Genomic DNA, 13,106 nt, shown 5'->3' with positions numbered 1-13,106 from the left:
CTATAACAAGGCCCTAACTTTCTTCAATTCTGTGTAAGCTGAGAGAGATAAGGAAGCTGCAGAGGAAAAGTTGGAAACCAGCAGGAGTTGGCTAATGAAGTTTAAAGAAAGAAGCCATCTCCATAACATAAGAGTGCAGGGTGAAGTAGCAAGTGTTGATGGAGAAGCTACACAAGTTATCCAGAAAATCCACGTAAGATCATTGATGAAGGTGGCTATACCCAACAACAGATTCTCAATGTGAATGAAACAGCCTTCTATTGGAAGAAGATGGTGTCTAGGACTTTCATAGCTAATGGGGAGAAGTCAATGGCTGGCCTCATTGTTTCAAAAAACAGGCTGACTCTCTTTTCAGGGGACAATTCACCGGGTGATTTTAAGTTGAAGCCAACACTTTCTAACTGATACAGAAAATTCTAGGGCCCTTAAGAATGAGGCTAAATCTACTCTGCCTATGCTCTAGAAATGGAACAACAAAGCTTGGATAACAGAAAATCTGTTTACAGCATGGCTAACTGAATATTTTAAGCCTACTGCTAAGATCTACAGCTTGGCGGGGTTGGGGGAAAGATTCTTTTCAAAATATTCCTGCTCATTGACAATGCACCTGGCCATCCAAGAGTTCTAATGGAAATTTACAAGGAAATGAATGTTGTTTTCTTGCCTTCTGATACAACCTTCATTCTCCAGCCCACGGATCAAGGAGTTATTTTGAATTTCAAGCCTAATTTCTTAAGAAATATATTTTGTAAGGCTATATCTGCCATAAATAGTGATTCATTGATGGATTTGAGCAAAGTACATTGAAAACCTTCTGGAATGGATTCACCCTTCTAGATGCCATTAAGAACATTTGTGATTCATGAAAAGAGGTCAAAAAAGCAACATTAACATGACTTGGGAAAAAATTGATTCCAGTATTAATGAGTGACTTTGAGGAGTTCAAGGCTTCAGTGGAGGAAGCAATTGCAGATGTGGTGGAACTAGCCAGAGAACTGGAATTAGAAGTAGAGCCTGGAGAAGTGACTGAAGTGCTGAAATCTCATGATAAAACTTGAATGGATGAGGATTTGCCTCTTTTAAATAAGCAAGGAAAGTGATTTCTTCAGATGGAGTCCACTCCTAGTGAAGATGCTATGAACGTTGTTGAAATGGCAACAAAGGATTTGGATATTACATAAATTTAATTGATAAAGCAGCAGCAGGGTTTGACAGGATTGACTCCAAGTTTGAAAGAAGTTCTACTTTGGGTGAAATACTCTCAATCAGCATCTCATGCCATAGAGAAATCTTTCACGAAAAGAAGAACCAATTGATACTGCAAAATTGTCATCTTATTTTAAGAAATTGCCACAACAACCTTAATTTTCAGCAACCACCACCCTGATCAGTCATCAGCCATCAACACTGAGGCAAGACTCCCCACCAGCAAAAACATTATGACTTGCTGAAGACTCAGATGCTAGTTAGTGTTTTTTACTAGTAAAATATTCTTTAAATGATGAAGGGTACATTTTTTATACCTAATGCTGTTGCATTCTTATAATATCATGTAAACATAACATTTCTATGTACTAGGAAACCAAAAAATTCTTGTGACTCACCTTATTGTGATATTTGCTTTATTCAAGTAGCCTGTAACTGAACCTGCAATATCTCTGAGCTATGCTTTTCTGTAAAACACAAACTATATAGCTCTCCTTAACCAAAAACCATAGTTTCCTATGGCTGCTGTAGTAAAGTACCACAAATGTAGTGGCTTAAAACAACACATATTTATTATCTTACAGTTCTGGAGGTCAGAAGTCCTACAATCAAGGTGTCTGCAGGGCTGCATTTCTTTTTTCTTTTTCTTTTTTTTTACTATTATACTTTAAGTTCTAGGGTACATGTGCATAACGTGCAGGTTTGTTACATATGTAAACTTGTGCCATGTTGGTGTGCTGCAGCTATCAACTCGTCAGCACGCATCAACTCGTCATTTAAATCAGGTATAACTCCCAATGCAATCCCTCCCCTCTCCCCCCTCCCCATGATAGGCCCCGGTATGTGATGTTCCCCTTCCCGAGTCCAAGTGATCTCATTGTTCACTTCCCACCTATGAGTGAGAACATGCAGTGTTTGGTTTTCTGTTCTTTCAATAGTTTGCTGAGAATGATGGTTTCCAGCTGCATCCATGTCTCTACAAAGGACACAAACTCATCCTTTTTTATGGCTGCATAGTATTCCATGGTGTATCTGTGCCACATTTTCTTAATCCAGTCTGTCACTGATGGACATTTGGGTTGATTCCAAGTCTTTGCTATTGTGAATAGTGCCGCAATAAACATACGTGTGCATGTGTCTTTATAGCAGCATGATTTATAATCCTTTGGGTATATACCCAGTAATGGGATGGCTGGGTCATATGGTACTTCTAGTTCTAGATCCTTGAGGTATCGTCATACTGTTTTCCATAATGGTTGAACTAGTTTACAATCCCACCAACAATGTAAAAGTGTTCCTATTTCTCCACATCCTCTCCAGCATCTGTAGTTTCCTGACTTTTTAAATGATTGCCATTCTAACTGGTGTGAGATGGTACCTCATTGTGGTTTTGATTTGCATTTCTCTGATGGCCAGTGATAATGAGCATTTTTTCATGTGTCTGTTGGCTGTATGAATGTCTTCTTTTGAGAAATGTCTGTTCATATCCTTTGCCTACTTTTTGATGGGGTTGTTTGTTTTTTCCTTGTAAATTTGTTTGAGTTCTTTGTAGGTTCTGGATATTAGCCCTTTGTCAGATGAGTAGATTGCAAAAATCTTCTCCCATTCTGTAGGTTGCCTGTTCACTCTGATGGTAGTTTCTTTTGCTGTGCAGAAGCTCTTTAGTTTAACTAGATCCCATTTGTCAATTTTGGCTTTTGTTGCTGTTGCTTTTGGTATTTTAGACATGAAGTCTTTGCCCATGCCAATGTCCTGAATGGTATTACCTAGGTTTTCTTCTAGGGTTTTTATGGTATTAGGTCTAATATTTAAGTCTCTAATCCATCTTGAATTAATTTTCGTATAAGGAGTAAGGAAAGGATCCAGTTTCAGCTTTCTACTTATGGCTAGCCAATTTTCCCAGCACCATATATTAAATAGGGAATCTTTTCCCCTTTTCTTGTTTTTCTCAGGTTTGTCAAAGAGCAGATGACTGTAGATGTGTAGTATTATATCTGAGGACTCTGTTCTGTTCCATTGGTCTATATCTCTGTTTTGGTACCAGTACCATGCTGTTTTGGTTACTGTAGCTGTGTAGTATAGTTTGAGGTCAGGTAGCGTGATGCCTCCAGCTTTGTTCTTTTGACTTAGGATTGTCTTGGCAATGTGGGCTCTTTTTTGGTTCCATATGAACTTTAAGGCAGTTTTTTCCAATTGTGTGAAGAAACTAATTGGTAGCTTGATGGGGATGGCATTGAATCTATAAATTACCTTGGACAGTATGGCCATTTTTACAGTATTGATTCTTCCTATCCATGAGCATGGTATGTTCTTCCATTTGTTTGTGTCCTCTTTTATTTCACTGAGCAGTGGTTTGTAGTTCTCCTTGAAGAGGCCCTTTATATCCCTTGTAAGTTGGATTCTTTGGTATTTTCTTCTCTTTGAAGCAATTGTGAATGGAAGTTTATTCATGAGTTGACTCTCTGTTTGTCTGTTACTGGTGTATAAGAATGCTTGTGATTTTTGCACATTAATTTTGTATCCTGAGACTTTGCTGAAGTTGCTTATCAGCTTAAGGAGATTTTGGGCTGAGATGATGGGGTTTTCTAAATATACAATCATGTCATCTGCAAACAGGGACAATTTGACTTCTTCTTTTCCTAACTGAATACCCTTGATTTCTTTCTCTTGCCTGATTGCCCTAGCCAGAACTTCCAACACTATGTTGAATAGGACTGGTGAGAGAGGGCATCCCTGTCTTGTGCCAGTTTGCAAAGGGAATGCTTTCAGTTTTTGCCCATTCAGTATGATATTGGCTGTGGGTTTTTCATAAATAGCTCTTATTATTTTGAGATACGTCCCATCAATACCTAATTTATTGAGAGTTTTTAGCATGAAGGGCTGCTGAATTTTGTCAAAGGCCTTTTCTGCATCTATTGAGATAATCATGTGGTTTTTGTCTTTGCTTCTGTTTATATGCTGGAGTACATTTATTGATTTGTGCATGTTGAACCAGCCTTACATCCCAGGGATGAAGCCCACTTGATCATGGTGGATAAGCTTTTGGATGTGCTGCTGGATTTGGTTTGCCAGTATTTTATTGACGATTTTTGCATCGATGTTCATCAGGGATATTGGTCTAAAATTCTCTTTTTTTGCTGTGTCTCTGCCAGGCTTTGGTGTCAGGATGATGTTGGCCTCATAAAATGAGTTAGGGAGGATTCCCTCTTTTTCTATTGATTAAAATAGTTTCAGAAGAAATGGTACCAGCTCCTCCTTGTACCTCTGGTAGAATTCAGCTGTGAATCCGTCTGGTCCTGGACTTTTTTTGGTGGGTAGGCTATTAATTATTGCCTCAATTTCAGAGTCTGCTATTGGTCTATTCAGGGATTCAACTTCTTCCTGGTTTAGTCTTGGGAGAGTGTAAGTGTCCAGGAATTTATCCATTTCTTCTAGATTTTCTAGTTTATTTGCGTAGAGGTGTTTATAGTATTCTCTGATCGTAGTTTGTATTTCTGTGGGATCGATGATGATATCCCCTTTATCATTTTTTATTGTCTATTTGATTCTTCTCTCTTTTCTTCTTTATTAGTCTTGCTAGCGGTATGTCAATTTTATTGATCTTTTCAAAAAACCAACTCCTGGATTCATTCATTTTTTGGAGGGTTTTTTGCATCTCTATCGCCTTCAGTTCTGCTCTGATCTTAGTTATTTCTTGCCTTCTGCTAGCTTTTGAATGTGTTTGCTCTTTCTTCTCTAGTTCTTTTAATTGCGATGTTAGAGTGTCAATTTTAGATCTTTCCTGCTTTCTCTTGTGGGCATTTAGTGCTATAAATTTCCCTCTACACACTGCTTTAAATGTGTCCCAGAGATTCTGGTATGTTGTATCTTTGTTCTCATTGGTTTCAAAGAACATCTTTATTTCTGCCTTCATTTCGTTAGGCACCCAGTAGTCATTCAGGAGCAGGTTGTTGAGTTTCCATGTAGTTGAGCGGTTTCGATTGAGTTTCTTAGTCCTGAGTTCTAGTTTGATTGCACTGTGGTCTGAGAGACAGTTTGTTATAATTTCTGTTCTTGTACATTTGCTGAGGAGTGCTTTACTTCCAATTATGTGGTCAATTTTGGAATAAGTGTGATGTGGTGCTGAGAAGAATATATATTCTGTTGATTTGGGGTGGAGAGTTCTGTAGATGTCTATTAGGTCCACTTGGTGCAGAGATGAGTTCAATTCCTAGATATCCTTGTTAACTTTCTGACTCGTTGATCTGTCTAATGTTGACAGTGGGGTGTTGAAGTCTCCCATTATTATTATATGGGAGTCTAAGTCTCTTTGTAAGTCTCTAAGGACTTGCTTTATGAATCTGGGTGCTCCTGTATTGGGTGCATATATATTTAGGATAGATAGCTCTTCTTGTTGAATTGATCCCTTTACCATTATGTAATGGCCTTCTTTGTCTCTTGTGATGTTTGATGGTTTAAAGTCTGTTTTATCAGAGACTAGGATTGCAACCCCTGCTTTTTTTGTTCTCCATTTGCTTGGTAGATCTTCGTCCATCCCTTTATTTTGAGCCTATGTGTGTCTCTGCATGTGAGATGGGTCTCCTGAATACAGCACACTGATGGGTCTCGACTCTTTATCCAGTTTGCCAGTCTGTGTCTTTTAATTGGACCATTTAGTCCATTTACATTTAAGATTAATATTGTTATGTGTGAACTTGATCCTGTCATTATGATATTAACTGGTTATTTTGCTCGTTAGTTGATGCAGTTTCTTCCTAGCCTCAATGGTCTTTACATTTTGGCATGTTTTTGCAATGGCTGGTACCGGTTGTTCCTTTCCATGTTTAGTGCTTCCTTCAGGGTCTCTTGTAAGGCAGGCCTGGTGTTGACAAAATCTGTAAGCATTTGCTTATCTGTAAAGGATTTTATTTCTCCTTTGCTTATGAAACTTAGTTTGGCTGGATATGAAATTCTGGGTTTAAAATTCTTTTCTTTAAGAATGTTGAATATTGGCCCCCACTCTCTTCTGGCTTGTAGAGTTTCTGCTGAGAGATCTGCTGTTAGTCTGATGGGCTTCCCTTTGTGGGTAACCCGACCTTTCTCTCTGGCTGCCCTTAAGAGTTTTTCCTTCATTTCAACTTTGGTGAATCTGGCAATTATGTGTCTTGGAGTTGCTCTTCTCGAGGAGTATCTTTGTGGTGTTCTCTGTATTTCCTGAATTTGAATGTTGGCCTGCCTTACTAGGTTGGGGAAGTTCTCCTGGATAATATCCTGAAGGGTGTTTTCCAGCTTGGTTCCATTGTCTCCCTCCCTTTCAGGCACCCCAATCAGATGTAGATTTTGTCTTTTCACAAAATCGCATACTTCTTGAAGGCTTTGTTCATTTCTTTTTCCTCTTTTTTCTTTAGACTTCTCTTTTGCTTCATTTCATTCATTTGATCCTCAATCGCTGATACTCTTTCTTCCAGTTGATCGAGTCAGTTACTGAAGCTTGTGCATTTGTCACGTATTTCTCGTGTCATGGTTTTATCTCTGTCAGTTCATTTATGGCCTTCTCTGCATTGATTATTCTGGTTATCCATTCTTCCATTCTTTTTTTCAAGATTTTTAATTTGTTTGTGCTGGGTACGTAATTCCTCCTTTAGCTCTGAGAAGTTTGATGGACTGAAGCCTTCTTCTCTCAACTTATCAAAGTCATTCTCCGTCCAGCTTTGACCCATTGCTGGCAATGAGCTGCGTTCCTTTGCAGGGGGAGATGCACTCTTATTTTTTGAATTTCCAGCTTTTCTGGCCTGCTTTTTCCCCATCTTTGTGGTTTTATCTGCCTTTAGTCTTTGATGATGGTGACGTACTGATGGGATTTTGGTGTGGGTGTCCTTCCTGTTTGTTAGTTTTCCTTCTAACAGTCAGGACCCTCAGCTGTAGATCTGTTGGAGATTGGTTGATTTCCGCTCCAGACCCTGTTTGCCTGGTTATCAGCAGCAGAGGCTGCAAAAGATAGAATATTGCTGAGCAGCGAGTGTACCAGTCTGATTCTTGCTTTGGAAGCTTCGTCTCAGGGGTGTACCCCACCGTGTGAGGTATGGGGTGTCGGTCTGCCCCTAGTGGGGGATATCTCCCAGTTAGGCTACTCAGGGGTCAGGGACCCACTTAAGCAGGCAGTCTGTCCATTCTCAGATCTCAACCTCCACATTGGGAGATCCACTGCTCTCTTCAAAGCTGTCAGACAGGGTCGTTTGCATCTGCAGAGGTTTCTGCTGCTTTTTATTTTGTTTAGCTGTGCCCTGTCCCCAGAGGTGGAGTCTATAGAGACAGGCAGGCCTCCTTGAACTGCTGTGGGCTCCACCCAGTTCAAGTTTCCCAGCAGCTTTGTTTACCTACTTAAGCCTCAGCAATGGCGGGCACTCCTCCTCCAGCCTCACTGCTGCCTTGCGGTTAGATCACAGACTGCTGTGCTAGCAATGAGGGAGGCTCCGCTGGTGTGGGATCCTTCCGGCCAGGTGTGGGATATAATGTTCTGGTGCGCCGTTTGCTAAGACTCTTGGTAAAGCGCAGTATTGGGGTGGGAGTTACCCGATTTTCCAGGTGTTGTGTGTCTCAGTTCCCCTGCTTAGGAAAAGGGATTCCCTTCCCCCTTGTGCTTCCCAGGTGAGGCGATGCCTCACCCTGCTTTGGCTCTCGCTGGTCGGGCTGCAGCAGCTGACCAGCACCGACTGTCCGGCACTCCCTAGTGAGATGAACCTGGTACCTCAGTTGAAAATGCAGAAATCACCCATCTTCTGTGTCACTCGTGCTGGGAGCTGGAGACTGGAGCTGTTCCTATTCCTGCATTTCTTCTTGATGCTCTAGGAGTTAATTTGTTTTGCCTTTTCTAGCTTCTGGAAGTTATCTGCATCCCTTGGCCCATTTCTTTATCCTCCATCTTCAAAATTAAAAGTATAACTTCTTATAATCTCTTTCCACCGTTTTGCCTCCATTTTACAAGAACCCTTTGATTACATTGGGTCAGTCTGGATAATCCAGGCTAATCTTCCCACCTCAGGATCCTTAATGTTATCACATTGCTAAGTCTCTTTTGCCATATAAGCTAACTTATTCCCTTGTCCCAGAGATTGGGATGTGAGCATTCTTGGAGAACCATTACTCAGCCTTTCACATAAACCTTTACTAGAAACTAATATTATAGCTGAAATAATACTAAGCATTTTATTTTAAAAAGATTTGTTTGCCTTCTTAAAATGCATTATGAAATTTGATAAATGAATATTATGGATTGTTACTAAAAAGAAGAAAGAAACCAAGGAAGAGAGGGAGGAAAAAAAGAAGGAAAATATTTTCCCAGGGAAGTTTGAATTTGAGTTTATCCCTCTAGAAAATTTCACTTTCATATCAAATTTAGCTTACTAAATTTACAAAGTAACACTGCATTTCCCTTCTCCTATGAATTACTTAAGACTCATCAGTACCCTGCTTAATAGTCCAGTGACTGGGTTGAGGCTTGAAAATAAAAAAATAAATATGCAAATTTATATTTGACTGCATGGAGAGAGATGGGAGCTGTCTACTTTTTGGCAAACTGAATAACTATGTATAATATACCCAGTATTCCAACTTTGAAAGCTTCCAAATCACTATGCCAGATAGTACAACAAATACTATATTTATTTATTTAATGATTAATTGTTGTTGAGCTCTATGCAGGAGGTACTATTGTAAGAACCCAATATAGGTTGGTTAAGAAAACAGACATGGTTGTCCTTGTGAAACGTATAAACTAGAGGGGAAGGCAGATAGAAAAAGTAAAAAAATCTAAACAAACAAATGTATAAATGAGCATTCGTGATAGGAAGGAACAAGCATAGTGCAATAGGAAGGAGATTGAAGAGTTTTCTCTGTGGATAAACCTGAAGTTTGGGAAGGAGCCAACCCTGTCTGCATGTTTTAGTGCATGTAGTGTGTGGAGGGGAAAGAGGTGGGGGAGGGTTGTTGTTCTGAGCAGAGGGAATGGGATGTGAAATGCTGGTGGAGGTGGAAGGTGTTATGATGTTGTCGCAGGCCTTTTACTTAGTTCAGCTAAAGACAGTGTTCTCATCCATCCCATGGCCACAAAAATTTATGCTTGCAGACAGTTTAAAGGGTAAATAAAGCAGGGTTTTACTTGGTGAAAAAGCGAGAAAAAGGGAAACAGGGATCCTCCACAAGTCCAGAGTTCCTGCTAGAGCGCTTCCTGCCCTCAGCTTGAATCCCAAGTTCCACCCAAGAAGAGGAGGGGCCAGGCTGCTCTCTGCTGAAAGTGTCATGAACTTCCTGAGGCTCCACCCCAGTGGGCAGGCTGATTGGAGTTTCTCCAGAGACCCCCTCCCACCTGGCTGTCTCAGTGTCGGGAGGAGGTAAGGGGTGAAGAGTTTGGTGTATTCAAGTGGTAGGACAGAAACCATTGTGGCTGGAATATTACAGATGAGAGGGGAGAGGCTGGCAGGGTTTGGTTCACACAAGGCTTTGTAGGTCATGAGAAGGCCTTTGAACTTCATGCTAAGTGTGATGAAAGGAAGCCTAGAGGCTTGGAGCGCTAAGTTTTTTAAAGATTACACTGGGTATTGTGAGCAGAAGAGACTGTTGGGCCAGGGCTAGTCGGAAGGTTAGAGAAGTAGGGTGGTGAGAGATATAGAAATGGAGAGGACACATGTGAACATTAAATGTATTTTGGTGGTAGAAACAACAGAGTTTGCAGATAGAAAATATATGGCGTATAAATGAGGACTCCTAGCAGGGCTGGCTGCATACTTTGTGAAACACAGTGCAAAATGCAGGGTTCCTCGTTCAAGGAGTGAAAAAAAAAAGTACTATTAAAGGTACTAAAGTGTGAAACTGTTTGCTTTCTTCCATGGTCTCTCTCGCCCTCTGTCATGATGGTGTTTTATTTGCTACTTAAATTTTACAGTTTATTACACTAATAAATTTTACTTTATTACACTACCTTGGGCACAGGGATATTTGCCAGACAAAGTCCAGACTCTTGCAGGCTCCCTGGGGTTTTGCCCAGAGACTCAATTGGGGCAGAGTTAATCACTGCTGGGTTTACTCTTTTGCAAGCTCTAGGACCTACATGTTGTACCCCTCTGGGGACAGGAAAGTCCATCTTCCCTTCCGACAGGCCCACTGCCTTGCCCACAGCAAACAGGCAACCCCCAAGGTTATTGGATCCCCTGATCCGGGACACACTTAATACTTGAATTAGGGAGGGCAAAAGGCTTGTCCCTACCTAGTAGCTAGCTGAACATATAGTATGGCACTGCCAGTTGGGGCATTTACAGCCACTACCATGCCATGCCTGAGACGCCACAGGGTGATGAGTGTGTGCGCTCATTCTCATCCCTCCCCTTACCCAGGCTGCTGCTGAAGGTGAAGGGCTATAGCAGAATGCAGCACCACTCCCCAGTCCCCAGCCATGTGACATGGTCACTATCCTGGGCAGAGGGCAGCAGCTGTCACTGGGCAGTGACAGGGAGGCGGAAGGAGAAAAAGACCCAGGATGCACAGGAACAGGAGACAGGGGGCTGAGAACCCATCTAAAAGGTAGTGAGGTAGAGAGAGGCAGGACTGCATGTGAGCCAAACTCCAAGCACTCAATATGTTCCTTTGTCCTATTGAACTTCATTTATAAAACACAAATTAGAAGATAAAATTAAGACTGTAAAGACTTAAACCACAGAACATTAAACTCTAAATGAAGAACCCTCCGAGTTTCGAGCTCTTGTGTGACTCCACTGGCCATGTGCCTATGAAACCACCCTTAATTCTTGGGGTTTTGACTTAAGTACCTTGGCAAATGTTGGTACCATATACTTAAATAGAGAAGAGGAAACAATCCAGTTTGCAAGATACCTTAGTGCATTTGGGCTGTTATAACAAAATACTTTAAGCTCGGTAGTTATAAACAACAGAAATTTATTGCTCACAATTCTGGAGCCTGCAAAGTTCAAAATTAAGATGCTGGCAGATTCAGTATCTGGTGAGTGCCATTTCTCGTAGATGACATCTAGCTTTGTCCCCACATGATGGAAGGGGCAAGGGAGCTCATCTGAGCTGCTTTTGTAAGGGCACTGATTCCATTCATGAGGGTAGACCCCTCATAACTTAATCATTTCCCAAAGGCCCTACCGCCTAATACTGTCATAATGTGAACCAGGTTCTAATATATGAAATGAGAGGGACACCAATATTCAGACCACAGTACAAAGGCAAATCATATATATTTTGGTGGAGTTGTCAAGTAAGAAATTGGGAATATAAGTCTAGAGCTTAGTTAGTACTGGAGGCTTTGAAATATTCAGGGCCATAGTCTGATATTCCCATTATCATTTTCTTGCAGAGGTGAAGTGCAACACCAAACATCTGGATGTTTGGATTCCAATTAAACATGAACTTTCTATATTTAAATGTCTCAAAACATTTTTGCAAAAGGACAAAGAATGTTTATTTGACTGCAGTATTAATGTATTTTCAGAGGCCTTTCTTTATCATATACGTGTGTATATTCATTATCCCATTTCTTTTCTCTTTCCTAAACTTGAAGGAACATTTTTGTTTGTCAGGCTAATATTAACTCTTGAATTATTCTGATTTATTGAGTATATAATTCTATATTAAGTTATAAATACACATTCAGGGTTACTGAACTTTGCATTATCCTTAACCTCAAAATGGAGAGCTGGGCTTGATTCTTGCACCTGAATAGACCAGGAAACCTGGACAGTGTGCCAGTTTTTCTGTTTTTTCACTCATTCAGTTTATAGGTGTGGTCCAAAAGGAAGCTGTTTTAAGCCCACCCTGTCCCTGTTGTGTGTGACAGGGAGCCAAAAATACCTCTGTGCTCATAGGAGTTAGGAGATGTTTGCCTTCAGGTAATACGTGAGAGAAAACTTTCTCCAATGCTTTGCCTATAGCAGTGCCAGCTCCCATTTATCTATTTTTTTTCCCCATAGAAGAATTCAGCCCTGAGGCTATTCCTTTTTTTCTTTCTTTCTTTGTTTTCTTTTTTCCTTAAAGGACAAAATAAAGTAGCCTCTGATAGACGATGAGGAGAAGAGTAGTAAAGGTGGCTGTTGATTAAGGTGTGACTTGTGTCTTTGACATCTATGCAGGCCACTTCTAAATTGGGTCTCCTTCAAAGAACATCAGAGAAAACTAGAAACATGTTTATTAAAGTCCGCAGATTATTATTCTGTCTCCTCTTTCAGTTAATGCTCCAGACACGTCATTGAAAGAAGGGACATAATTAGAAATTATGTTAAAAGTAAATTTCTCTGGTAGATGAATATAGATTTGAAGATTGTTACTGGTGTTCACCCAGTCACAGTGACCTAGTTTTAATTAAGTACATCTCACATATACCTCTACTATCATTAGGTGGCAAAGAAAGGAGATTTCAAGGGACAGTGTTTAGACTATATATTTTAAAGGAAATGTACTCCTTAACAAACCTAATTTATCTAAATTAGATTTAAACTAGCTGGATGCCTGGTAAATAAGAGGCAGTCAGTAAATATTTGTAGGGCTTAAATTAGGCATGCATCTCTTCTAGCCTCAGACCATACACTCTGGTTTAGCAGCCAGAAAGGAGTCTAAAAAGTTAATTCAGCATAAAGGTAATAAAGCTTGCCACGATGAAGGCATGATATTAGATGCTTAGTGGAATAAAAAACAGAATAGATAGGTAGAGTAACAGCCCTGACTTCTAATTACTTAGAGGACACTAAAATATACAAAATTTGTTAGAATTATATGTATACTTAAAGCTAAAGGAAAATTTTAAAAAGTCACTAGTCTAACCGGTGTGGACTACACTTATCAGTCAGAAATAGTGACAAAGTTGAGGTCAGATGTTGCTCTTAGTCCAGTATTCATTCCAACTGATGTCA

This window comes from Macaca thibetana, chromosome 6 (assembly GCF_024542745.1).
Source record: "Macaca thibetana thibetana isolate TM-01 chromosome 6, ASM2454274v1, whole genome shotgun sequence".
In the NCBI taxonomy this organism is placed as follows: Eukaryota; Metazoa; Chordata; class Mammalia; order Primates; family Cercopithecidae; genus Macaca; species Macaca thibetana.
This window is presented reverse-complemented; position numbering follows the sequence as displayed.